General features: G+C 44.3%; 1 protein-coding gene and 1 long non-coding RNA gene across 2 annotated transcripts in view; one reads left to right on the top strand and one right to left on the bottom strand.

Annotated features, from left to right (window-relative positions):
• LOC310899560 (uncharacterized protein) overlaps positions 1-17,997 on the bottom strand; it is a 56,975-nt gene extending 38,978 nt beyond the window's left edge. Inside the window, exon 1 of the mRNA XM_083836049.1 lies at positions 17,989-17,997. The gene's annotated coding sequence lies outside the window, so the exon portion shown is untranslated. The remainder of the gene's footprint in view (positions 1-17,988) is intronic.
• LOC310899506 lies at positions 11,229-17,707 on the top strand. The gene is made up of 3 exons (XR_014584355.1): positions 11,229-13,812; positions 14,120-14,852; positions 15,336-17,707. It is a non-coding gene; the product is annotated as an uncharacterized lncRNA (long non-coding RNA).
• Positions 17,998-25,703: the final 7,706 nt, after the last annotated feature.

Here is a 25,703-nt window from a genome sequence, read left to right as displayed (position 1 = left end):
CAAGCAGGAGTAACTCGGTAGGGTGCACCTCGTGTTGCAGCCCGAGGAGGAGTCAGAACTTGAGGACAGGCCAAGAAGAGAAGGATCAATTCTGTCAGAAAAGGGAAGAGAAACTGCACAGACAAGCTCAGTATCAAAATGGCTGCAGCTGCTGGGTGATGTTCAGGAAGATGAACTCTCTTACATCCCCCCTCAAGGCAGAGAAGTGCCTTTCAGCCAAACCATTATTAAATATTTCTGGTTCCACCTAATGTACTTATAAACATAGGGACATCAATATAGCTTAGTTCTAATTGGCAGAATAAGTTTAATTAAGAACGGTAAAAAACAATATCCCATTAAACAGTCTCAGTATCAGCGGAAAAAAAACAAACAGCAAAAACTGAACTATTCAACAAGCAGAAATATGTACTCATGTTTCAGACAACAGCTAAGTCTTCTCCAAAATGTAAAGTAATGGAAGGAAGTTACGGATTGGCAATGAGTAAAGCCCCAAACATTGTATCCAGTGGCAAGCTGTGAGCCACGGCACGAAAGGGATCAACTCATCTCTTGTGGCACTGAATTTTTCCATCCAGCATGTGTCACCCAGGCATGCTGCATGGCACACAAGATGCCAGCAGAACACACAGTGTCCTCATTTATCCTGCTGGCTGGGAAAACCCATGCCTTCCACTTGTCACAAGTGAGTCAGCTGCTGCCGATCACAAAGACCTGATTTTTCACACCTCCAGGACCCCAGCATTGTTCCTTCTGGAGAAAAGAAGCTAAGCATATTCATCTGCAATGAACGGCACTGTACATAACAGATGTGCTCATTTTAGGGAAGTCAGCCCCAGGCTCTCACCAAGCTGCCACCCTGCCCACCCACCTGCAGCTCCATGCTGGGACAGTGTCCTTGTAACTTCCTAACGCCCTGCGTGGCTGGGAGGCCAACACAGAGCCCTTCAAGGCAGGGGGGTGTCCCTTTGGTTCGTTAAAACAGCGCTCACCAGAACACTCTGGTTGATGCATGTGCCAGAAGAGCACCACAGCATTCAGCTTCAAAATGACGAAGCAGGAGACAACAACGGCCCACAAGATTTCCCCGAACTGACTCACCTCGGTCCTGCCTTACTACCTGACTTTAAAAAAAAAAAAAAAAAAAGGCTCAGGCCAGGCTCCCTCCTCACCTCACAGGCATCAGCAGAGGTCCCCAAAGCCCCTTGGCCTCACAGGCCATCGCCTCAGCACTTTGCATCCCCAACAGAGCTGCTCAACCCATGGCACAGCCCAAAACTGGCACCACCCGAGGTGGTGGTGGGGCAGCTCTGACCTCGTGTGGTGTTTGCAGGTGTCAGAGGGCTCCATTCTGGCCGTTGGTCATTGGCAGCAGAAGGATTTGCGAGGGCAGCACCGGGGACACGCATACAGCCACCAGGTGAACAGGGCCACCATCGATTCCGGGTACAGTGGCCCCCAAGCCCGTACCACAAAACCAGTCCCACTTCCAACAGAAAAGCACTCCACTTGGGGGCCGGGAGTGGCTGCTGCACGTCGTAGTTCTCTAAATCCTCAGCACACTAACGAGCTTTCGCTTAATTGTGAAATTGAAGAAATCTCTTGAAAAATTAACAAGAGGCAGAGGAGAGGAGACTTGTCTTTTCATGTTCTTCACCAAGGAAAAAAAAAAGCTTGAATGAAATGATTTGAGCTTAGTACTGGCAAAGGATCGGTCAAGAGGCATTTCTGTATAGTTTCCAAAGCTCACACATCCTGGGAATTTGGCAGACCTCCTGATAAAACAAGCCTCGCTCGCCAGTCGCCTGTCATCCCCGAGAGGGGATGGGGTTCACTGCACCCTCAGACCGTGCTGGAGCTGCAGGAGCAAGCAGAAACTGGGAGAAACCTGGCCACAGCCAGTTTACAGGGGAAGCAGATAAAAGGAAATTATGATCTGCAGACCATTAACTGAAGGAAGCACCTTATGAGCATGCCCTGCCCCAGGCTTGTTCCAAACCAACTAAACTCCATCATGATCAATAAGCCCTTGAAGTGGATCCCAGCCAATTCATACAGAGGAAAAAAATAAATAAATCCCTTGAAACAGAAGAACAGCCAAACAAGACAAAAGGTAGAGGCTGCAGCTAAGTGAGTGCAGCCAAAGGTAACATGAAAGGCTGCACTCAAGACACAGAAGTCCACTGGAGCATCTCAAAGCACCACCACTGTTACACTGTACAGACCATTCTTTTCTCTTCTTGGTTTTTATTCTTGCTCGAGTGGATGCCAGGTGTTCCCTAAACAGATCTTGTTTCAGAACTGCTCCACTCAGATGAATAATAAATAACTCCAAAAGGAAACAAATCTGAAATTTCAAATGCACTTGGGCAGCACAGCAGTTATTTTTGCTCATTGTCTCCACAAGCAAACCTTACTGCCTTCAAAAAGGGTCTATTTTCCACAAGAAAGGTTTCTAAACAGCAGAAAACAGGATTACTGTTAGCTTTTTCTTGCACAGCCCAGAAACCTTAATGCCAACCTGAGTGCAGACCTGTTTAACTCCAGACAGAAAGCTTTTAAGAATTTATGTTTTAAGGACTGTGACAACAGTAGTTGTCACACTGCAAGGAGAAAAATACTCCCTTTTCCTATTTATCCTTGTCCATTTGTACTAGCTACATCACAGTCTCCCCCCAGAGTTTGGATACATTAGGACAAGGCAGGCAGGCACAGTCCCTGCTTGACACTCACTTCGAGTGGCACAACCACTCGGCGTCAGAGCTGCAGCAGCACCAGACCACGCAGTCGCTGTTTCACACTTGGCTTGTTGACTGCTGCACCATCTCCCTTTCCCGACCAAGCTGAAAGGTAAAACTTGAGTTTTCCAGGGCTTGGATTTTCATGTGAAGTAAGCTCTCCTAGGCTACAAAAGCATCAGAACAACTCTTATCCCTCTTTCATCCAATAAACAACTTCTATCCAACTTTTTTTAGCCCCATTCTGTGCACAAAGTTGCCAACAGCAAAGCTCCGACATACCAAGCGCTGCCAGGAACATGTGCACACAACATACTCTCCTCATGATGCTCTTCCTGTTGGATATGAGCGTGCCTCACAGAAGGCTTGTTCCAAACTAAGTAAACTCCTTCAGGATCAGTGAAGCCCTTGAAGTGTATTCCAGCAAATGCTACAGAGAAAAGAGTCTCTCCAAACAGAAGAGCAGCCAAACAAGACAAAAACGCTTACGTAGATATTAACAGTTTGGTAGCCAACTTTCTAAAACACTAAGCCTTGCAAAGGAGATTTAAGCGAGGAGCCAACAACAGCAGTTAAAGTGACCTTTACTAAGTCATTTCCTATACTGAACGATGCACACAGATTTAGCTTTAACACAATCAACTTGATGATAACATACAACCTCTGAGGGAAAAAACATTGGGCAAATACCCTCCGGTGTCAATATTTTTGCCAGCATGCCTTCCCGGCCCACCTAAGAAATGACTTAAAGGAATTGAACAATAGGAACTTGTCCTAGCAGGAGCATGAACTGTGGGACTGTTCCCTTCCTGAACACATGGCTTTTGTCATCTGTTCCCTTCGCAAATACCTGCAATTGCCAAAACCACCTGAACCACCTGCCGTAGCAGCACGCAGGGCCCAAGCCCTTCCCTTACATAACCCCTTCTCCTTTTGCACGCCATTCTGACCACAGTGCAGCTGCAGCAGCAGCAAGAGATCCATGCCGTCTGCAGAAGAATTCAGGCTTCTTCCTGGGGACCACACCTCCACGAGCACCTCCAGCACTCGTTCCAGCCACCACTGCACGTAGTCCCCAGTACTCGAGCTGTGTTTCCATTAGCACTATTGTTCTACAGCGAGGTCAGAGATGGTCCCACCTCCACGTTCTAGCACTGGCCCACTCCACCCCTTCCGCACAGAGACAACTGTTTGCCAAAGCGGTACGTCTGACCTTAGCGCTCACCTCTCCCCATCGCTTCTCAATTTTTTTTTGTGACCCACCATCGGTCTCCCCCTATTGACCTAATTGCACGGGTTCACAAATGCTCAGTCCAGGACGCTCAGCAGCAAGGCCAGAGCACACTGTCCTTAATGAGCCTTAATGTCCTTAATTGTACTGCTGCCAAACATGGGAAAAGGAAGCATCTGCCTGTCCCATCTGAACGCAAATGTGGTACAATGTCGGGGAAATCCCTGTCAGGCAGAAAAAGAGGGTAAAAGTCGATTTCATCTTCAGTTGTGAAGCACTCACTAATACCTTTTTGTCTTCCACTCTCCAGAAACCAACAGCTTTCTCCAGGTAGTGTTTCAGGCCCAGGGTCTGAAGCAGTCATTGCTCTCTTGTCCTTACAACTGCAGGTCACACACAGAGGGACACCAGTAAGGGCAAAACACACAACGTAAGTTGGTAATCCTGCCTAACAACTGGTGCGTTCCTCAAAAGCTTAAGAGCACTTGTTTTCCTAAAAAGAAATAAAACCTTAAAAGATCTGGAAGCAGACAGTTTTCTCCAGGCCTGTGATTTAGAAGAACTTATCTTGGAGACACCTGCAGAGCCGATGAGAAGCACGCAGCATCCACAGGTGAAAGTTCTGTGGCATCGCTCAGATACAGCGACTCAGTCCCAACAAGTAACTGCCTGAGACAGCTCATCCCCAGATAAAGGAGGACGTGTCACATTTTTCCATCAGAGCCAGTGAACAGTCTTCCCAGGTGTTATTATCTATAGGTTTCCTCCTGGTTCCAGCACAGAACAGTTCAAGTTGGCTCTTCTCAGAGTCTACACATCCCCTAACAGAGGAGCTCAGATCCCAGGCCCCTCAGACCCCAGGCGTTAAACCCAAATGGAAGGGGAGGGGGCTGAAGAGCAGGTTCACTGCTCACAGCTGGCAGGCTGGGGAATGTTGGTTCGAAAACAAAGAAAGAGTGGAAGACCCCAACTGCCAGCAGCCCCAGAGCTGCGACACCAAGCCCATCTGCAGCTCTGAACTGAGGAGCACCACGCCACAGAGATCAGCAGGCAGGGGCAGGAGCGACAGCTCCAGGTGACAAGTCCATTCTGCAATGCAATTAGTAGAATGCAAACATTTGACAGATTATTTTGCTGTCGTGTATGGAAAAAATGAGATAAAACAATATTTTAAGTGAGTGCAGAGCAACTGTTCAAAAAAAGCGGAGTCCGAGTGCCAATAAGTGCCAGCACTGAAGCTTCCCCAGCTCTGCAATATTATTGACACCCTAGACCACTATCAATTATTGTGCAGTTGTCAACGCTGGGCAATTGCTGTCACATGCTTGTGACAGATCAAAGTGCTAATCCTTTGGTAACTGACATTTGCTGCATTAAGCCTGCATGAATGAAGTGAAGTTCAAAGGTACGCAAGGATGAGATCTCACTAAGGGGATGAAATCTGACACAAACTTAACCTTTTCCCTGCTCCACAACAGTTCTTCTGAAAGCACATTTTTGGTGCAATTACATTTGCTCAAAAATTACCTCTACCTATCTGACCATTACCAAACAGAAACAGGGCTGAAATTTGCAGTGCTCCCAGGATCATGGAAAAAGTTGCCATTGCTGTAGCCCACTGTTTCTCCTATTAAGCACCAACTTTGCACTTTTGTCACAATGGGCACACAAAGCCTTGGTGGTACTTCCCCCTGTGCTGGTTTGGGCCTCACCAAACATCACTAGACATTAGCCCCACACAACACGCACCTCTAGGAGATGGGTTGCAATGCAACACGTACCTGTGCAATTGCAACCCAAGTCATTTTTCATTATTTAACAGAGACACAGAGAGCACGACTGTTTTACTCAGTGATTTTTAAAAACAAAAACACAAGTGGGCAAACTTAAGTAACAATACACATAGATGTGATGTGTAAGTTTGAGATGAGATAGTTTACATAAATGAAAAACGTGAATTCCAACTCTCATTTCTAGACTACAGTAAGTTGTATTTCAACACACGATTGCAGTTACTAAGAGAAGATGTCAGGGAGGAAAGGACAGACACCAAGGACAAAAGCACCTCTAGTTCAGCCACAGGATTTGTGAACTGTCTCTCCAAATTTTGGCAGTCTCTGGGCTCCATATCTGAAGAAACAGTATGAAAACTCCAGGACACTATTTGCTGTTTCTCAGTTCTTTTTGAAAAATGAAGCAATGATACAGCGGCCTTCCAGCTGTTCAGAGAGCTGGATATGGATTGCAACACCCAACCACTACAGTGGGAGCAGATGCATCACTCTGATGGGAAATCCATGACTTCACACCTTCATGCTCAAACATTTAAAGTTCCTACAAATAACCTTCTGTTTTACGAGAGAGAGCAAACGGGGCAAATATTTGTTGGAATGTCTTGTTAGCTAAGGAAAGCAGTAGGGAAAAAATATTCATCAGCATGTCCTGGACCTGCCAAGAACATACATAAAAGACCTGGGCACCTACAGTTACCTAGCTATGGCTTGCAGCTGAAGTTGCATTAGAACCACAGGTATTACAAACAGGTTCACCATTTCGTTCTTTCACAGAACCACAGAATATCCTGAGTCAGTACCAATCCACAGAGGATCACTGCCAGAAACATTGCTAACAGCTACATGGGCACAAACCACAATGGTTTGCCAGAGGTCTCAGTCAAGCAGAACAAAACAGTAGAAGTCTTCACAAGTGCACACAGTTAGCCTTGCCCCTGCCTGATAACAAATATTTTACATTTGTTTTAGCTGAGAACGTCTGCCTAACACCTTTTATGAATCCGACTGACTGCAGAGGAGGTGTTTTATCAGATCTCCACTGAAGATTTATTTTTGAAAGCATTTTTAATTCAGCACCTGAGCATAAGAAAGATTTAAGCTTTACTCTTTATGCATCAATAGAAAACATGTCACAACTTTTAGACATTTTGTGATGTTTTGGTTTTTTTAACAGCAAAGGTATTTCATTTCAAAGGAAGTTTACCACTGGTACAGGAAGTGTTTTGGTGCTATTCTAGAACCCGTTCCAGAAAACAGGGAATTAATTTGGCTAAAATCTTTTTGATAAGAATTTGAATTAAGACCAAACTGGAATCCTTCAACGTGAAAATCTTAATTAATGGCTGCCCTGCACATAGATTGAAAACTTAGATCCCCACAATGTGAAGTCTTCAGAGAAATACTTATATGCAATTGTAGAGCAGACACCCTACTTGGCCCATGGGATCAGCCTGACCTGTGCCTCACCCTAGGCTTCGTGTCCTCAGACACACCTCCTGTGCTTAGGTCTGCCTGAGGATGGAGACTTACTGCTTCTCTTTCAAGGTTACACTCAGGTTTCACGCACAGCTTGATCCTCAGCTGTTCAGTGCAGCTACGCAACTTGCATTTGAACTAATGGGTATTAAATATACACGTCTCTGGAACCATGGCCACCAAGCTGAGAATTTCAATGGCTACATTTGCATATGTCCATTTGAAACATGCATCCTTCTGAGCAGGTAAAATATTTCCATCTGCTCGAATTCATGGCTTCCTTGATTTCAAATCTAAAAGAAACCCACAGGACTATGCCACCTGATCTCCTCCCACCTGGCAGGAAAACACAAAGCATCTGCTTTTGTGTTTTGTGTACAGGGACCACACTGCTGGTTGCTCTCATTGCCTGATTCACTCCCTGACATCTAGTGTCAGGGCAAGAGCAAAGCCACATGGCATAGTGTGGAATATCTGATCCTGCTGCAATCCAGAGAAAACTCACTGGCCTCAAAGCTTAACAAGTGTAAAATCTCAGTTAAGTAATTTGCTGTGAAAACTTCAAGTTATTTTTTAATTTATAGAGTAACGTCCAGCAAAAACTAGTGGGCATATCCCTGTAAAACAAAAAGTGAATTTCAAATTACAGCCCTCTATACATTGAAGCGTTCACACCTTACGAAAGGAACTCTTTCTTCAAGATGGCTCTTTCTACAGGGAGATGCGGCATTTCTTCCTGTCCAACTATTTTTCCTTGACACTATCCACAAGCTTGCCTTGGGGTACTTGTTTATGGTGTGAAAATAAATTCATGATGCAAACTTATATAAATACCCACTCAGATTTACTCAGGGAGGATAAGTTCCAGGAGAGAAATAGATTGCCTTGGAACAAATGGTGATTGTCAGACCACAGCCAGGGTAGTATTACACAGACAACTGCAGCTAATTTTTTAGAAGGCAAATGCAGCAAGAGGCTCTATTTCACTCCTTTTTCTCCCATAGCCAGCTCTTTCTACTTCAGCTTTCAGCACATTTCCTTGCCCCGCGTCACATGACAAGATCACCACTTTAATTAGATGCCCTGTTGCTATTTCCTCCTTTTTTTGAGAAGTGCAACCGTTCATTCTATATCTGTTGGTAATTTGCCTAAACAGCAGTTATTCACATGGCTGTAGCAGCAAGCATCCACCACCACAGCAACGAACTCCTGTCAAATTACCCTGGTGCTGAGGAACCCATGGCAGCACGGCTTTTTCGTGGTGAAAACCACTTCTCAAGAAAAAGAAAACCCCTAGAAGCTAACAGATTTACTTTTATTTAAGAGAAGGAAGGCATACTTGTACAGTTTTATACATTATTACATTACAGTTACAGTTGTACTGTATTACATTACAATACAGTCGTAATTATTACATTACAGTTTTATACATTATTACATATATACATTAGAGGCTGGTGAGGCACTGGCACAGGTTGCCCAGAGAGATTGTGGATGCCCCATCCCTGAAGGCATTCAAGGCCAGGCTGGATGGGGCTGCGGGCAGCTGGGTTGCCAACCCTGCCCAGAGCAGGGGGGTTGAAACTAGATGATCTTTAAGGTCCGTTTCAACCCAGGCCATTCTATGATTATTCCTTGACACTATTAGTAAGAGCTAAGATCTTGTCAGCACTACAAGACAAAGCACACCAAAGAAGGTTCCAAATCCCCGTAGAGCACGAAGAGCACTGCTTTTTCCATGGTCTTCTGGAAAGTTTGGTCATGCTCTGTACAAATTTCTGACAACTACTGCTCGTCTCTGGACAGTGTTTTTCTCCACCTGGAGGAAGGATGATCACCTGAAGGTGCACAGCTAACCAGCTCTTCTTGCCTGAAGCCCCTCAAAGACTAGCACTCCGCGATGTGGTGGCCCTCTCTGCTTCATCAGACACTCTCAGGATGTCTCAGGATGCCTTGCTGCACTTTCCCTAACACAGGGAAGCTTCTGGAGGGTCTTACACGGAATGGCAGAAAAGCAAAGCAGGTTTCTAGACTGACCTGACCAGAGTGCCAGGTATAATTAGGGTGTATATAGGGATTTCAACTTCAACAGGAGACTGACTGTTAGGAAAAAAAGCAACAAAACCCCAAAGCTCTCAACAAACAAGCTGGACAAGACTGGGTAAAACCATGTTACATCCCTGTGGTTGTCTAAACCGCATGCCCCATCATGTCCCAGGGCTGTGGAACTCGAGGCATTCCTAGTGCTTGCTCAAAGCACAGTACGATTTCTTTCCACACAAACTAATTTAACTCATTTTCACAAGGGATGTTGCATGCCTTAATGTCCTCCACAACACAACCAGAGACAGAAACTGGGAGGCTTCTCCTGGTCCTGCTATTAATACATGCCACTTGTGGCTTACAGGGCCATTGAAACTGGCAGGGAAAAGAAACTGAAAGCAGACAGGCAGGAAGGTCTCTGCTGACCTCAAGAACAAGCACTCAAGCAAGAAAGCACCCCAGCTTTGCAACTGTGATCACAGGCTGAACAGCTGCGCTCACCCAGCCCTTTTCATGGTAACTGAAAAGCACAGGGTGACAACAAAGGTCTTAACACATTTGGAGAGCTTTTCTCAACCTTGTGCTCGCAGCCATCAGTCAGCTGCATCTGAACCTTCCTTCTCAATTACTAAGAAAGGGACAAGAAAGTTGAATGGCGATTCACTTGAGGACATGAGAAACACAAGCTGACTTCAGTCAGAAACAGACGGACTGTAGATTGTATCAAGTTGTAGAAAATATCAAGTTGTGTTCATCTGTTTTTACACAACCATGAGCAAATCCAGTAATCTATGTTTATAATTTTACCCTTACAGACAAAACTCATACAGACTTACCAAATAATTGACTTTTTACTTAAACAAATCTTCAGAGATAGATTTGTTGCCTTTTTATAAGTTTTGTACCAATAAAAGAATAACCAGTACAAAAGCTACGTGCCTATATATTCATTGCATAGCTGAGCTAGGTAACGAATCAAACGCTAAAACACATTAAGATGCCAGAAGGAAGCAGTGCCAGGCTGGAGCATCAGCAGAGAAGAAAACAGTAATCATTTTGTCCCGCACAGTATCGGTGCTCACTAACTTCTGACACTTGGCCCACCTGCAGGGTCCCTTTTGAATCCCTGAGGCCAGATTATTGATGTAACTTTCACTAAAATATACTCTGTTAAAGGTTAGCACCTCCTCATTCTCACACAACAACCCTTATTGCAATTGTCAGTGCCTGAACTAATCTTGCAAGAAAACGACGCCCGAAATAGCATCGCGTTGTTGTTGGGTTACTTGATGCTGAGTAGCACCATAGGGTTTCTGGTTTAGGTTTTTGTTGCTTCAAATATATCATGTATAATGTCATATCTACTAGAAGAATCACGTAGACTGGGATGTTAACACATGGTCCTTACATTTAGCTTTTTTCAGGTCTTCTTTACTAACCCACACCAACCATTTCTATTGGTCATTTTAGGTGCTGAAGCATTTCTCTGACACTGGAAGCCCACACACAGAGCATTGTCGCTCTCTGAACACAGACCGCACCCGCAAGCGGCAAGCAGCAAAAGCCAGGGAAATGCCAGATTTTCATACTGACCACAATCACCCAAACTGTTGCTAAGAAATCCACATCTGACTCCAAATTTACCTCTTTTACAGAAAATTTTGGCGCTTGATTAAGCACAAAATTCCAGCACAAGAGCAGAGCAAGAGGGTGAAACCCCGCTAGAAACCATCACATGTTCAAGGAAGTTCCACGCCAGTGCTGCTGTGAGCAGCAAGGGGCTAGTGCTGGGATATCACCTCCGACAGCGCGCAGCTCTCCAGAGATGCAAGGCCCCATGTACCCAGATGCCACTCGGTTCCTGGCTGCTTCTGCAGCCCCGGTGCCCCTCTGCAGCAGGGCCCGACCTGCCCAGGACCAAGCCACACAGCCCAGGGGGGCGGGAGGCAGCCCACGGATGTAAGCTGAACGCAGACTCTACAGGGTTGATGATTAATACTGAAAACAAATCAGAATGGAGTGGCTGATACTATCCACAAAAGAGTTAATCTTGTGGGCAAAAGATTAAAGCCTAGCAAGGAACCAGGATAGCTCGTTAAAAAATGAAATACTCTGCCTAATGTTTGCCCTTTTACTCATTCCATTCCAGAGCAACTAGGGTAAATCTGCCAGTGTTTTGGCTTGTAGATAACCCGACTAGTAAATCAAAGACCAAGAGCACATAATTAGGAACTCATCTGTTTCAGATTATAGAATATACAATTTGTTTTCACAAGTAAGAGGACAAACCCCATAATTCACTTGACATTTCACCACCACCTTGGCATATCATCTTTCCGCTGGTGAAAATAAATTGCCTAGCAGCTGTGTTATATATTTTACCTAAATGTATATTTAGATCTGTCACATGTGCAGTCTATGAGATTTGTGGCAGTTTTAAGGGGCAGAGACTGCTCCTACTCTGCTGCACACAGGCAGCATGAGAAAACATGGTAGTAAATGGCATCGGGGTAAACATGAAAGCAGTACAGGTGAGCAGGACAGCTCCCTAATACCAATTCATTAGTACCAGCTCACTAAACATCATCCTTTATCACGTTTGAATTCAAATTGCATGGCTGCAACACCCCAGTACTTGGGATCAAAATGGCATGAACAGAGCAATTTTCAGAACTGACACCTAAACGGGTCTGTTGGGAAGCCCTACACCCCTGGACTTGGCAAGCACAAGGTTTTGTACTGCCCGGGATACCAGGAGAAAAGCTGCCAATCTGTGCCTCACGAGCACGTACACGCAATCACGTGCCCTGCCAACAGAAATCCCCCCCCTTCAACAGACAGCCGTTCATGGAGACGCATCATTAATCCATCTGGCTCATGCTGTATTCCCCTGGGAGTTCATTTCCCTGCTCCATCCATCCCACTTAGATGGTGCAAGTGCTGAAGGAACGCTGAGGCGCTCTGCAGGAGCCTCAGCTCCAGCACCGCCAATTCCAGCCCCCAACAACCAGCTACATAATTAGTGAGGCAGTACGCTTGACTGAAGGCACATAAGAGGGAATGGTGTCTGCACGTCTCCATCTCTTTTTTTGGGCCATCCATTCCACCACAGGCGCAGCTCTGTTCTGCTTCCCTCAATCAGAAGCTAACTGGGGGACACTTGAAAGGAATAACAGTTTCTTCAGCTGCAAGCATTGAAATAATTCCTGCTGCTAAAACCAAATACCAAACCCTACATATCCAGTCATTATCTTCATTACAGCTGCCTTCAGTACCTGTTTCCTGGTACTCCACGACTCAAGGGAAGTCTATATTGCCATAAGCAGAGAAGATCCTTTCCTTTCACCTGGGAGGAACACTGCCCCTTACACCAAAGGCAGCACAGTCACAGCTGTGACATACATCTTCCTTCTCGCCTCTGACAAGGAACTGCTGCGGAGACCTCAGCTGAATAGGAGCTCTTGCTTCAAGCTCCTTCTGGCTGATTTTATATACTACTACCTCAAATACCTCCTTGCGAGGCTGGGCTTCTCATGTCCCATACCGCCAGTGCTCTCATCAACTGACTTGAGCTCAAGCACAGCCCCGAGCATCACGGAGCCCTAGTGGCTCTGCTTTCTCAACATACTGCATGTTGCACGCAGGAGCCAAATTAACTTCTCTCTCTAGCCTTTTGGCCCGAGAATCAGCATCTGCCAAGGTGGCTACTTGCACACCCATGCAGCCAGGCAGAGCAAGCGCATCGGCAGGCACACGGCAGCTAGCTTCCCTTGTTGCTCTCTTTCTTCTAACAAGACAGATGACATCAAACCATTAATAACATGCAGCTGCTTTTTATTAGATCACTAGCAGCGTAGAAAGGAAAAACATCTCCCAAGAGTTAGCCATCACAAGTAAGCGGAGAAAAAAACACAACAACTAATTGGCTGAAGTGCATTTAATCCAGAAGGTCAGCCAGCTGTAAGAGATGAAAGGGCACTTTCCAAGGGGTCAGAGTGCAAGCCCTCATAATAAGGGAAGCTTCCTCAGGAACATTTTTATTACTCACAAGTTAAAGCAATGACTGGGACAGCCCCAGAAAATCATTCATACACAGTAACATACTCTGAGACAAGGGGAGGAACCCAGCTTGGTCCCATTCTCTCTATTTTGACATGCATAGGCTAGCTTTTTTCCCTTGTAGTCTCAAGTGACAGCACTCATGTACCATCACATGCTGTAGTAAAACTGTTACCACCAATACAAGTATTTTTTCCATCCATGTGAACACATCTGTAGCTCATTTTGAAAATCTACAGAAGGGCTTAACCACTTACAGAGGTCTGAGTACCACACCTACATTTGGAGCATGACTAATTCTCAGGGGAACTGTTACCCTCGGGAGCATGCAGCTGAAACTGTCATGGCCAGGGGGATTGTGCTATGAACGGCATTCATCTTGCCCACCAAATGCTGCTGAAAGGAATACGCACATCAAATCCATGATGTTGTCTCCCTCCGCAGTCAAGTAAGAAAACCAGCGCCCTCCTGGGTAAGGAACACACCCGTCAGGTGGCCCAGTATTAACTCCCCAGAGCTGTGAACTAGCACTGCAGGACCTGGGCACACCTCCTCCCTCACCCAAGCCCCTGGCATTATGGGGCTTGGGACACAGTTGCATTTCACCTCCGAGAATTGCCTGTACAGGGCTTTGTGTGGCCTCCCATCACAGCCTCCGGCTGCTCCTTCCAGGAGCTGTCTCCAAACCCAGCAAGGCTGAAAAATTCAAACCCCCAAGGGATCCTAAACTTTTACATACATCTTGCCTGCCTTCTATAATTTTTTTCTTGTCTAAACAGATCATCATCTTTTCTGAAGAGGAACCTATAGAAGAGCACAGCCTAATTCCTGCCTCCAGGTATTGGAACACAAACACTCCTGCCGAGCCTTCTCTCAAGCCTTCCTCACAGGAATTTCAAGCCCAGAAGGTGCCACCAGGGACCAACATAACGCAGCAATTTTCCCTCCAATGCTAGAGATATTCCTGCAGGGCATTTTCCAGCTAACACAAATACATGACTGCCTAACAAGCTACATAAACATTCTCACAAACCACCAGGAAGATGTTTGATAGAGGAGACATTAGGTTTTGAATAAAAGTTATTCAATATGCTTAAGAAAGGGTTTTTTTTTTTTAATAGTCCCAGCTCAGTAACCTGTAGTCTCTTCCTGAGACTCCCTAACGCGCCGGCCTGGAGGGTTCTCAAGCATTCAGCAAGATTACGCCTAATCTGTGTGAGTGCCAAAACCAAACTGCAACACCACTGCAAATCACACGCTAAGAACAACCCATGTGGTGAAGTGGCAAGAATCTGAGAATTAAGCAGCGTTGCTCAGGTTTTGCTGCAGAGGAGAAGTTGCTCAGTTTTAAAACAGGAGTTGAAGAGTAGGCGCAGCCTGCAGAGACCAGAACCTTACGAGGCAATTCCTACTGTCACTCGTGGGAAACAAGTTCAGCTCCTGTGAAGCTGATGAGCTGCTGCCAGCAGGAAGCAATGCAGTGAGGTCAAAGTCTGACAGCAATTTTAACAAGTAAGTTTTCTAGGGAAATTTTCACCTCTTCTGCAAGACATTCCCCTGTGCTGGGCGCTGTTCTTGCTGCTTTTAGAAGCACTTCTGCTGCCCTGATTCAGGCTTTTACTAGTCAGCTGCTATAACCACCCTTAGAGAAGGCAGCTCAGAAGTTTCAAAGCGATTAGAGCTGCTCTAAGCCATGCACAAATTAATTGCATCCTAGTACAATGAAGAGATACAAAGGCTACCCTTAACTGAGCACATCCAACAAATTTGGTACAACAGCTCAACATTTTGTGGGATTTTGTCCTGCCTCTCTTTTCAAAATAGCTTGTATGCTTCTACAGTATGCAATCGTTTGCAGCTCAGACACTTCAAGTGAAGGCAAGGCTTGAAGCAAACCCCCATTCTGCCAACTGCCTGTCTAATAAGGCAAAAGCTGAAGACGGTGCCTTGCAGCAAGAGGCAGCACGGCTTCTTGTCTCATCCCTCCCTTCACAGGTCCCAGGGAGCCGCTGCCACCTCCTGCAGAGGGAGAACATGCCAGAACTGCTCACCACATCCTGTAGTCACAGCCTTCCCCTGCAGTGGAATCTTCCACCACAGGATTTGGCTGCTCTTGAGGGAAACCTACCCATTTTTATTGCCATTGCAGTAGTGGAGCTGCCATCTAGATTTCAGGTAGCTCTCCGGGTCACTACGCACAACTCTTTCCAGGAAATCAAAACCACCTGGAAAGCATGAATAAAACATGTCCCATGCACAGCAGTAAAGAAAAGCTTTTATCACAAGCTAAAACAACACTGCATGCAATTGATTCCTTAGGGCACGCACCTAAACAACTCGCCAGTTTAAAGGGTAACCTTTTAATGGGATGTAGATCACAAAACATTTCAGGTACCCAAACCGATGCCATTTCACTGCAGACCTTTGTATCACCAGGTAATCAGGCAGGAGAGCTGCATTGGGTTCCCTAAGTAGCTTCTGATTTCTGTGGTCCATTGCACTGAGAAACTGCTCAACCACTCAAACTTCAGCACAGTTCTGTGGAAGCAGTGCCAACACGAGCTCCCCTTTTACACAACACCAGCTTTCACGGTTACAGCTCTGCTACCTCAAGCCAGGTGCCCTCCGCATCCTGCGGAGGAGTCCCTCGCATGGGTTGGAGGGCTAGGGCACCCTCACAGCTCTGCCAGCACGGCTCATAACCCTACCGCCTGCAAAAGAGGCACTGCTTTTACAGCACGCTATTCATCTGACAGCCTTTGAGTACAGCAGTTCTCACCCGGGTGCAGCACCACCAACTTTCTGTCTCGCAAGGCCAGCACATAGGAGAAAAGCAGCTGCAAAGCTGCGCCGTGTTGCATGAAGCCCTCTGGTCACCCCCATGAGAACAAATCGAGTTTGTTACAGCACAAGTAGTCAATTACAGCACCAGTTACAGCTCGGTACTGCCTGGTCTTCTGCATGAAGACTGATGACCTTACTTTCATAATTTTTTTTTTTTTTTTTTTTAAATCAACTGCCCATTTTGGAAAGTATTTCAAAGAATTAACTTTCAAAAATGAATGTCAGTAAGAAGAAGGAGCTCTCACTGCCCCAGACATGTTCTTTAATGGTAAAGTCTGCGACAGCAGCTCGGAGGGCAGTTACAGCTTGTGTTAAATTTACCAAGCACTGACTCCAAGCTGCATTACGTGTCCATGCTCAGTGTAGAACAGCCAGGCCAACAACCTGTGCGAGATCTGCAGGTGCCAGCAAAGGCCTGCACACCTGCCACAGCCTAGTTGTAGTTGCTGTGAGACAGAACCCATGTTTAATCTTTGAAGCCCTTCAAATATGACAGAAGTAACAAACTCCCTTCCAGGTACCACATTTAACTCATGGAAACACGAAGAAGACATCCTGCTCCTCTCTGGATTATCAATCCAGCTAAATCGAGGGGCTTCCTCCACCAGAAGGAACATCTCTCACCTGGGGGAATGGAACGACTTATTCTGCTAGTCCCAGCAGCTTGAGGAATGACAGTAGCGTACCGGTGAGAGAGAGCTCAGCATTTGCATCAATTCCCTCTTACCATAATACAAGTTAATACCGCAATCTATGCTGACAGCAGCCAGAAGCAATTGCAATGTGTCAACAAAGGAAGAAAATGCCTGCCAAGTCTGTGAGTGTGAGAAACAAAGAAGCATCCTTGGCAGAGCACTGGTGAAGCCTTTAACCACCTTCCCCTCTAACCATCCTAATTGCTTCAGACCCTCAGGAACAGGTAGCAGCTGGCTTAGAGCTGTCTCCTAGCAAGACATTTGAGTTCAAGTAAGCCAGCAGAAAGCTACACAACAATTAAAGGATCGCAGGTAAAGCAAGGCCCAGAAAAAGCCATCTACCCAGTGCTAGCGACTGCAGAATCCCTGCTCTCCAGCCTCACGTGAAGCCATTCCTCACAGCATACATGCAGGGCCAACTCCACCTGCTCTGTTTATCAGCAGTCCTGCCCACAAGCTTACTTCCCTCGCAGTTCCTGAAGTTTTTCACCTTCAAACAGCTTCAGAAAGCTGCAGGCCTGACCAGACCATTAGGTCATCATGTCCGACCTCCTGCAGATCAGACCCTGGCATTTCTCCGCTACCTCTGGGCTAAACTCAGTCAGCATTAGCTGACAAACACTTTCCAGCAAACCTGCCAGTCTGGATTTCAGCAAAGGAAAAAGTGGAAGTCTACCCTTTTCCTGCTTTTAGGAACTGCAGCCTTATTTTCTAGTTACAGTTGCATGTTTCTAACTTCTACCCATTTGTTATTGCATCTCTCACCCTACTTCAGTAAACATCCTTTCCAGGAAAGAAAAACTATAGTAACACAGAGACTCCAGGGACTGCTTTTGAAAAAATTCAACAGCAAAAGTTCCTCAGGTCCTCACCAAAAGGCATTTCCTTATCTTTTTAAGCACAAAAAATAAATCAGTCTGACTTGGCTTTGATGTGTTGCCCCAGCACTTCAATATCCCCTTTAAAAGAGGTATCAAAATGTCAGGGTTATTTCTCTCAATGGCTTTGCCGGGGCTAACATGCAAACTAAGAAGCAATGACACACTTGCATATCTGTGTCTAACTTTGCACGCACCCATTTTAAGGTCTTTTTTGCTTTAGTGACTCACCTGCATCCAGACCATCTTGCCTACCAGCACATCCTCACTGTAGCACAGCATCCACCAATTTATTCTATTTACTTGCAGGCTGCAAACACAAATGCTGAGCTGTGGCTGTTTCTGACAAAAGCCTGCAGCAGGTAACGATTCCTTAATCAACAGCTAGAATGAGATCAGTTCTCTCTTGGCCAGCCGGCTGGGAACAGCTAGCACTTGCAAATCACCAACTCCTGCGATGCTGAGTACCTCTTTTTTCCCAAACCTATTACACCTGCACAATTATTTTTTTCCAAGCTGAATGCTTCTACTGAAGAGACATCATGTGGCTTCTTTGCCAGCAACTGCTTTCCTTTAAGCCAGGCTGAATTACACTACCACCTTCCCAGCCTCTAATTCTTTATTGAGTGAATCTTGTTTGACTTCTCATCTACCTTCCCTGGCACGATGGACAGGCTAGCAAGCCTACTGATGAGCTCTGAGATAATCTGAGCTCCTGGTGCGCTGAACAATGCTCCTCTTCTGGCTCACTGCACATCCCACTAGGCAGAGAAACACCACTTACCACCCAAAGGTACATTTCAGCTAAAATCACCACCTACAAAAATCACATCAAACGTGGAGCAGGTAACTAGGGATTCTTGTGGCAGAAGCTGCAGCACCAGTTGCACAGACCAGCACGAGGCCTTCTGGTCCCATCTTGGGCGTCCAGCTGCCCCTGCAGTACAAACCTACTTTTCAGGCCCTCTGCGTGGCCATACCAGCCCTACTGGCTGCAAATGCATCCTCAGTTCCCAGCCACCACCTCCAGGGACCTTCATACTCATCTTCCCTTCTGTTAATCTCTATTCTGCATGACAGCAAAAAGGCCCTCGGATAAGAGAAGATGCCCTGAGGCAAGGGGAACAGTTACTGAGCTCTATTAGCAAAACCCAATAGGTCAAAACCATTAGTCAGCAGCTCATAAAGGAGACTTACAAAGGCAACTCTAGCTTTCCATCCCCATCTCTCAGTTCTTTCTGCTTTAAGCAGAAGGACAGGTGTGATGTCCAACTACAACTTCAGTGTTATATGCAACTTCTATTCTTAATAACTTCATAAAAAACTCTTCAGCAAAGAATTAGGTTTTGCAGTTGTTTAACTGGTTGTGTTACCCACAACCTTTTATCTTCATTCATTCTTTGTACCAAACTAAACTTACGAACTACAATCAGGCCTGCCTACAGGTGTTTTTAGAGAATTTTAAACATTCTAGCACAGAAATAACCTGAAATTAAGCTCTCGATAACAGCTCAGTAAGCTTCTTTATAGAGAAGATTTTGAATTGTTCCAGCACCTGGCCTCCCACTACAATATAGTCTTGAATGATGTTCCCTCCTCTTTTTCTTGTACTTGTATTCATTTACAGCTTAAAATTATATCACACCATATCTATGTTTAAAGCCCCTGTAGTGCTGTAACACAGTTGAAAACAGCAACACATCACACCTGAGAACAGACAACCACCAACTTGTTCCATTTTTACTCTGCAATGTTTCTAAATCTTAATTTAAGTCTCTGTGATTATTAAATGTACACATGTAGTTTGCAAGAGGCCTGGCTACTCAGCTGGGGAGTGACAGGACTCCTGTCTCAGGGTGTCACTTACCTTCATAAAGCAGGTGACAAGAAAACAAGTACTATAGGCTTAGAGAAAGTTCAAGGGATAACATCATTTTACAAAGACTGTAGTGCTTCAAAACCAAAACATCTTCAGGAGCTCTTCTATTTTTTGCCACTTTTATCCATCACTGTAAAGCGAAGGTATGGACCACAATCATATCTCTCCAGATTGTGCATATGCTAATTCAAAGAACAAAAAAAGCAGTCATGCTGCTGCCCATGACACTAAAGGCTAAAAGGAAGCACAACAGAATGCCATGCTCAGGAGTGACAAGATCAAGAGCAGGAACTGTAAGGAGTGATGATTTCCTGTACTTCAGAGCAGAGGATTACAGCTGACACTGAGTTATGAGCCTATGAAATCATTACAGAACAATAACTGCAGCATACCACACCTTACCATTTCACTCAGATTTTATACCTGGGGCAAGAACTTAGACTGTCTCTATAGAGCAGAGTCAAGCTACACCGAGTATGCAGGGTAATGCAGTCTTCTTACTTACTGGCTTTTTAAAACACTCAGTGGCAGTTTAATGGAGCTCAGGTATGTAACTGCATGGTTTAAAAGCAAAGTCTCTGCAGCACTGCAGTGCTTGGTATCCAGAAATGATCGTATATTCAAGTATCACTCTCTGAAGTCTCCTACAAACAAAAATGGAAATGTGTATGTACCCTCAAGCGTGTAGAAGTTGGAATGATGATTGCAGCACTCGAGAGCCAACTAAAAGACAACCATGCCGAACCTCTCCTTGAGCTGTGTAGTTTCCATAACACGCAATTTCTTCAATCATTCCCCCAAAACCTTCCACTCACACCATGCTGTAAAATGCTTTGTCAATTACTTCTTTTGGAGTATGGTAGCACACAAAAAGGAAATTAGGAAGCACTTTTTGTTTAGCCATAATAAAAACGCTGGCAACCTGTTTCTGCCTGGACAGTGGGGGAATACAAATTGTCGTGACGGTAACCTTTGCTTTGCGACGAAAGCAGAGTTTGTCTTTCCTGTTAGAAAGCAGATGAGACTGTACACAGGTTTTGCGCTAATGAAACCAAGAAGCAGCAAATACTAAAAACTTGAAAGGAGACAGCTTTCTCTACTACACACACTGCATTAAGTTTTTTTAATGGTGGAGTTTTGCAGAAACCACTAGGCTTGTAAGGCACATGGTGAGCTAGCTTGCTGCATAGCCAAACAATCTCATTATCAAAATGCACTTGAACCAACTCAGGATAGTCAATAAACTACTTCTTTAATTAAAAATAACTATAGCAGAACATGTTGAAGACTTGAGACCTTCCCTTATTATGGACAAACACATCCTCCAAATCAACACTTACAAGTGGCATATTGTCAGTTCTCCCACAGATATACTGAGCACAGCAATAAGGATCAAAGTACCTAGTAGTAAACCTAAAGCTATTCAGCAGCTAACCAGCTAATGATACCCACACAGTAAAATACTCTGGATTATGAAATTGCCTTCTCTTTTTACAAAAAACAAAGCAAACAAACAAAAAAAGCCAAGAGCATAATAAATATCTGTATATAATATCTGTGAAAAGTATTTGTTCCTAGAACTTTAGAAAAAATGACTAAATATCTATTGCATGAAAAAAGCTTAATACAATAATGAAAGTAATAACAATTAAAAAAAAACTTAATTTCTAAGGCAGAACAAAGAACAATATACTAACTCAACCTAAGGAAAGTCTACCTACCATACAAGCTTATATAAACTTCAAGTAATTTGGCTCAATCAAAGCACTGATTAGCAGTGAGTTAGCAGGGGGGAACAATCACTAAAAGCAGATGGAGAAAAATGCAAATAACTTGTCTGAAATATGATTCTTTAGACTATGATTCAGCTTCTTGGGATTGGGAGAGGTAAGTGGTATTTTATTATTCATCCTTTATCAGATGTTAAAACATAACGTCTTAGCTTTTTCAAGCCATAAAATACTGGTAAGGTTGTTGTAATGTACTTTGCTGTTCATACTGAACAGGTAATAAAAATTGTTTTTTTTTGTTGTTATAAATTGCACAGCTCATCAATAGTGACTTAATCTACACTAATACTTGCTAGGACATGAGAGGGAGGTGTACAAACATAAATGCTGCTGTTTTATTAGCCTGTACTGCATAAAAGTACTGTCAAACTATCTATTTGCATTTTTATTACTGTTTTAACTTTTAGCTGTTAGATATCTCAGGAATCTAGAAGAGAAGTTAAATAAAATAATGGTTGGTAGTGAAACTTTAAGCTGTCTGAATATGCTTACTTTTCCACTAAAAAAAAAAGAAGTGTTTTTTTTTTTTGCAAGAATGACAGCCATAGTTTTAGTTCCTGTAACCATAGAAATTTTCTACATAGAGCAGCATAGGAAGGGCTGGAATTGGTTTAGTTATCCAGACTGTTTTCTACAGTCTATTTACTAGTAAAGCTGGGTTCTATAAGTGGTTTGATCCTTTTTTTTTTTTTCTAGATAAATGGTTATACTTTTAATTCTTTGCTGCTGCAATAAAATAGATGTTGTATGGTCATTAAGCATCAACTGAAGATGACTGACCATATCCCAGCCTAGCCTTCTTAATCCGATATTTTTTTTTTCCCTCGTATGAAATACTTCATGCAGTGAAAAAAAATAGTTGAGTAATTATAAAGAAAAAAGTCATTACATTGAAAAAATGTCTTGTGTTAGAAGAGATCTCTAAGCTTTCTTAGAGAGAAAATCTAAGACTGCTAAGCTTTCTTTCATGTGTTTTTTCATGGAAAAAGTTATTTGGGGGGGGGGGTTGTCTTCCTAATGCATGGTTTGCACCATTTTGAAGGGTTTTCTTAGAAGTTGTTTTTACCAGACCTCCGTAATTAAAGGGAACTAAGCTTCTGCTGGAGCAAACCATAAAACCAACGCAATCTCAAGAACCCCAAGTTCGGTTACACAAACTACTTGTAAATAATGTTACATGTTCCCTTTAATCAGCCTGTAAAACTCAGGGGGAATATTTGTTCCTTGATACCGTATCCTGTCCTTGTGCCTTTTTCACCTATTGGAGAAAAAATTCACTCTGCTGTGCAATGACCCACCTGTGCATGCCGCGTAATGCGATCTGAATACATGTAAAGGCCCAGAAATCTAAAAGGCTTGGAGGCTGAGGACTTCTTTCTTCTGTGATCACTAAGGACGAACTCAGTTTAATTGCAATACCCAACTGGAAATGTGCTTGTTATCCAGAAGAGCCCCTGCAACAGCTGTGTGCCCAGCTCTCCATCTAGTGGGGAGCTGCTCATTTTGGCTGCATCAGGGTAGGCTATGGCTAAAACGAGAAAGATACACACACCTCAGCCAGCAGTGTGGTTCGGGCTCAGAGGGATTAGCATTGCCCCTGTTCACATGCTGTTGTTGACCACCAAAGACCACTTCTGTTTTCAGCCTAGAGCTAGCCACCTGGCTCTCTGTTTCAAAAAGGTTTCAAGGCACCCATCTCTTGCTTTCCAGAAGTCACTCACTCTGGTCCACTGGGAGAGAAAATATTGCACGAACTAGCTTTGAACACATCCTGTTGTGTTTTTTTAGAGCTGTCTTCTGAGGTAGCAAACGCCCTAAATTGGAATTCATATGCATGGCTTACCCACCTCCATGCTGCAGAAGACATGCTCCCAAGAGAACAGCTGTGGGCAGAAGTCATTGTGACTTCCTTTGCACAAATGAAATTGTTTCATAAATAAAATAAAAACCACCAACCCTGGCACCAGACTAACGGTGACTATATTTGTAGTTCTGTACCTAAGATAAAGTTCTCAGGCAGTACCACTTTCAACAATCAGAAGTAATTTCACTTGAAAATGTGTGGTCAAAATACTCTCCCTTTCCTTGAAAATTGACACCCATTGATGGTACTACCCATTTGCTCATTTGTCTGAAGCAGTTGAACTAACAACAATTGCACAGGAAATAATATAATCGTAAACTCAAATGATAGCTTATTATTGGATCACGGAGGCAAGGTACCTTAAAGTGAGCCACCTCTCCCTATACATCTAGATGATGTAATCACAAGTTTAGCAGTCAGCATGCTTTCTGCGTTCTTTCCTGTATCAAATAACCTGATTCCGTAGCAGCTACTTGCTGCTGTGAAATTATTTAAAGTGGAGATGTGCTGTCAGCCTTACCTTGCTATCCTGAAACTCCCTTTCTTGCTGGAGGTTTGCCCTGAAACTCCAGGTTAATAACTTGCAGCGCGCTCTATTACAAGGGCAGTCTACAGGAAACTGAACTACGTCTTGCAAACAGAACTGCCCGCACTCATTCATTTAAACACTGCATTTGGGGGCTGTCTTGACTTTCCCCCACCAAGGCTTTCCTGCACAGATGACAAGACAGCAACTATTACAAGGTAAAAAGAATTGCCACAGGCTACACCTGCATCACACAACGCAGCACTGAGCTTAGGTTCGGTCTAGAAGTCTGAGCAACAAGACTGTGTGCAGCGCAGATCTGAGCGGGGCAGTGGCAGCAGGGAGCACAGCCAGCCCTGATGGAATCCCAGCTGCAGCTGATGCTGCTCCCGGTGCTGGGGCCCACTCACCAGGGGCATGCTGGAGAATCTGAGGCAGCGCTCTTCTGGCCTCATCACCCAGCTCTCTCTGCTTCCGTAAACAGCGAATGATTTGGAAAGGATCTGAGGTATGAAGCTAGATAGGTGATTGACTGAATGCAAATCCCAGCAGCACGAAAAGAAGAAAGCTCAAAAGCCTCTGCAGAGTCAATGTTTGTCACATCTTTTGATATCAACAGCAGAAATGGAAAAAGAGTTGGAAAGTGTATTAATATTTTGTGAATGTCACTATCACTGCTTGACTCTTCTAGGAAAAAAAAGTTATAAAAGATACTTACTATTAGCAAACAGAAAATTTTCCAGTCGCTATCTTTTCTACATCAGTTCCAGTGCCAAGCAAATCCTTTGTGGTTGTCTTTGTTTTGGAAATAGTGGCTCTGTACAACTGTTCCTTTCAAATTCTGATGGTTCTGAAATTGCTTTTTCTCCCAGATGGGAACAGTGAAATGAGGGAAATCTTGGCAACAAATGTTCTGTTGCAATAGGGCTAAATTATTGTTATTGCAAAAGTGCAAGTTCATTTCCTTGTAGAATTAAACAGACAATTGTGCATCTAACTCAACCCAAATCTATAAGCAACGTATGTTGGATGGGTCACTGAAGTTCTGAAGGGCCAATAAGAATGTAAATGGAATCAAATACAAACATAAGCGATACTTGGTGGATAAGCTATGCAAACAACGAACCACTTTAAAGCACTGAGGCAGTGATGACAGATCCTCCCCAGAATAGTTGTTAACCGAGGTTATACCTAAACTGTCAAGCTGTAATGGTGCGACTAGCTAGAGGAGTGAGTTTACCACACAACTCAGTAGTTCACATCTGGGGTATAAGGTAACTCCTTGCACTTCACTGAACTGATCAAAAGCCTAATCACCAATTTGCAAGGATATATTTTTCCTCTGCTGATACTCTGACTGTGCATCAAATTGTCTTACATTGTCTACATCAGTTTTTTTCTTTGCCCCACTGCAGTAGGCATTAAAAATTTGGGAAAGTTTTAAAGAACAACCTTAAAGGTCACCTGCAGATAAAATCATTTATCCAGTGATTAGGCAAGGCCAGGTCTAAGTTCTGACGATGCTGACTTGGAAAAAGGAGTGCAGCAAAGATGCAGACAGTCAGGATTTGTTCTTGGTCAGCTGGGCTTCTACTGCCACCTAGTGAAGTACCCAGCATCTTACCTGTAGCCGATACGTTAAATACATCTGCACTGTTGGAGGGTAACACAGGAAGCTATTTTATAAAAGAAAAATGACCCTTGTGGGTATCGCATGCAAGCAAATGGAGTACCCAAACACATCTCCAGTAGACTGAGACACTTCTACTGGATGAAGTCACCCCACAGTGAAGGGCAACAGCCATCCAAACACCATCTGTGACAAGGATCTGGAAAATCTCCCACCTCTGCTTTCTTAGAGGAACTTTGTAAAGCGGGCAGCTTCCC

The sequence above is a fragment of the Anser anser genome (genome assembly GCF_964211835.1).
Source record: "Anser anser genome assembly, chromosome: 4".
NCBI classification, from domain to species: Eukaryota; Metazoa; Chordata; class Aves; order Anseriformes; family Anatidae; genus Anser; species Anser anser.
Note: the sequence above shows the minus strand (reverse complement) of the source record. Positions and strands in the feature narration are given on the sequence as shown.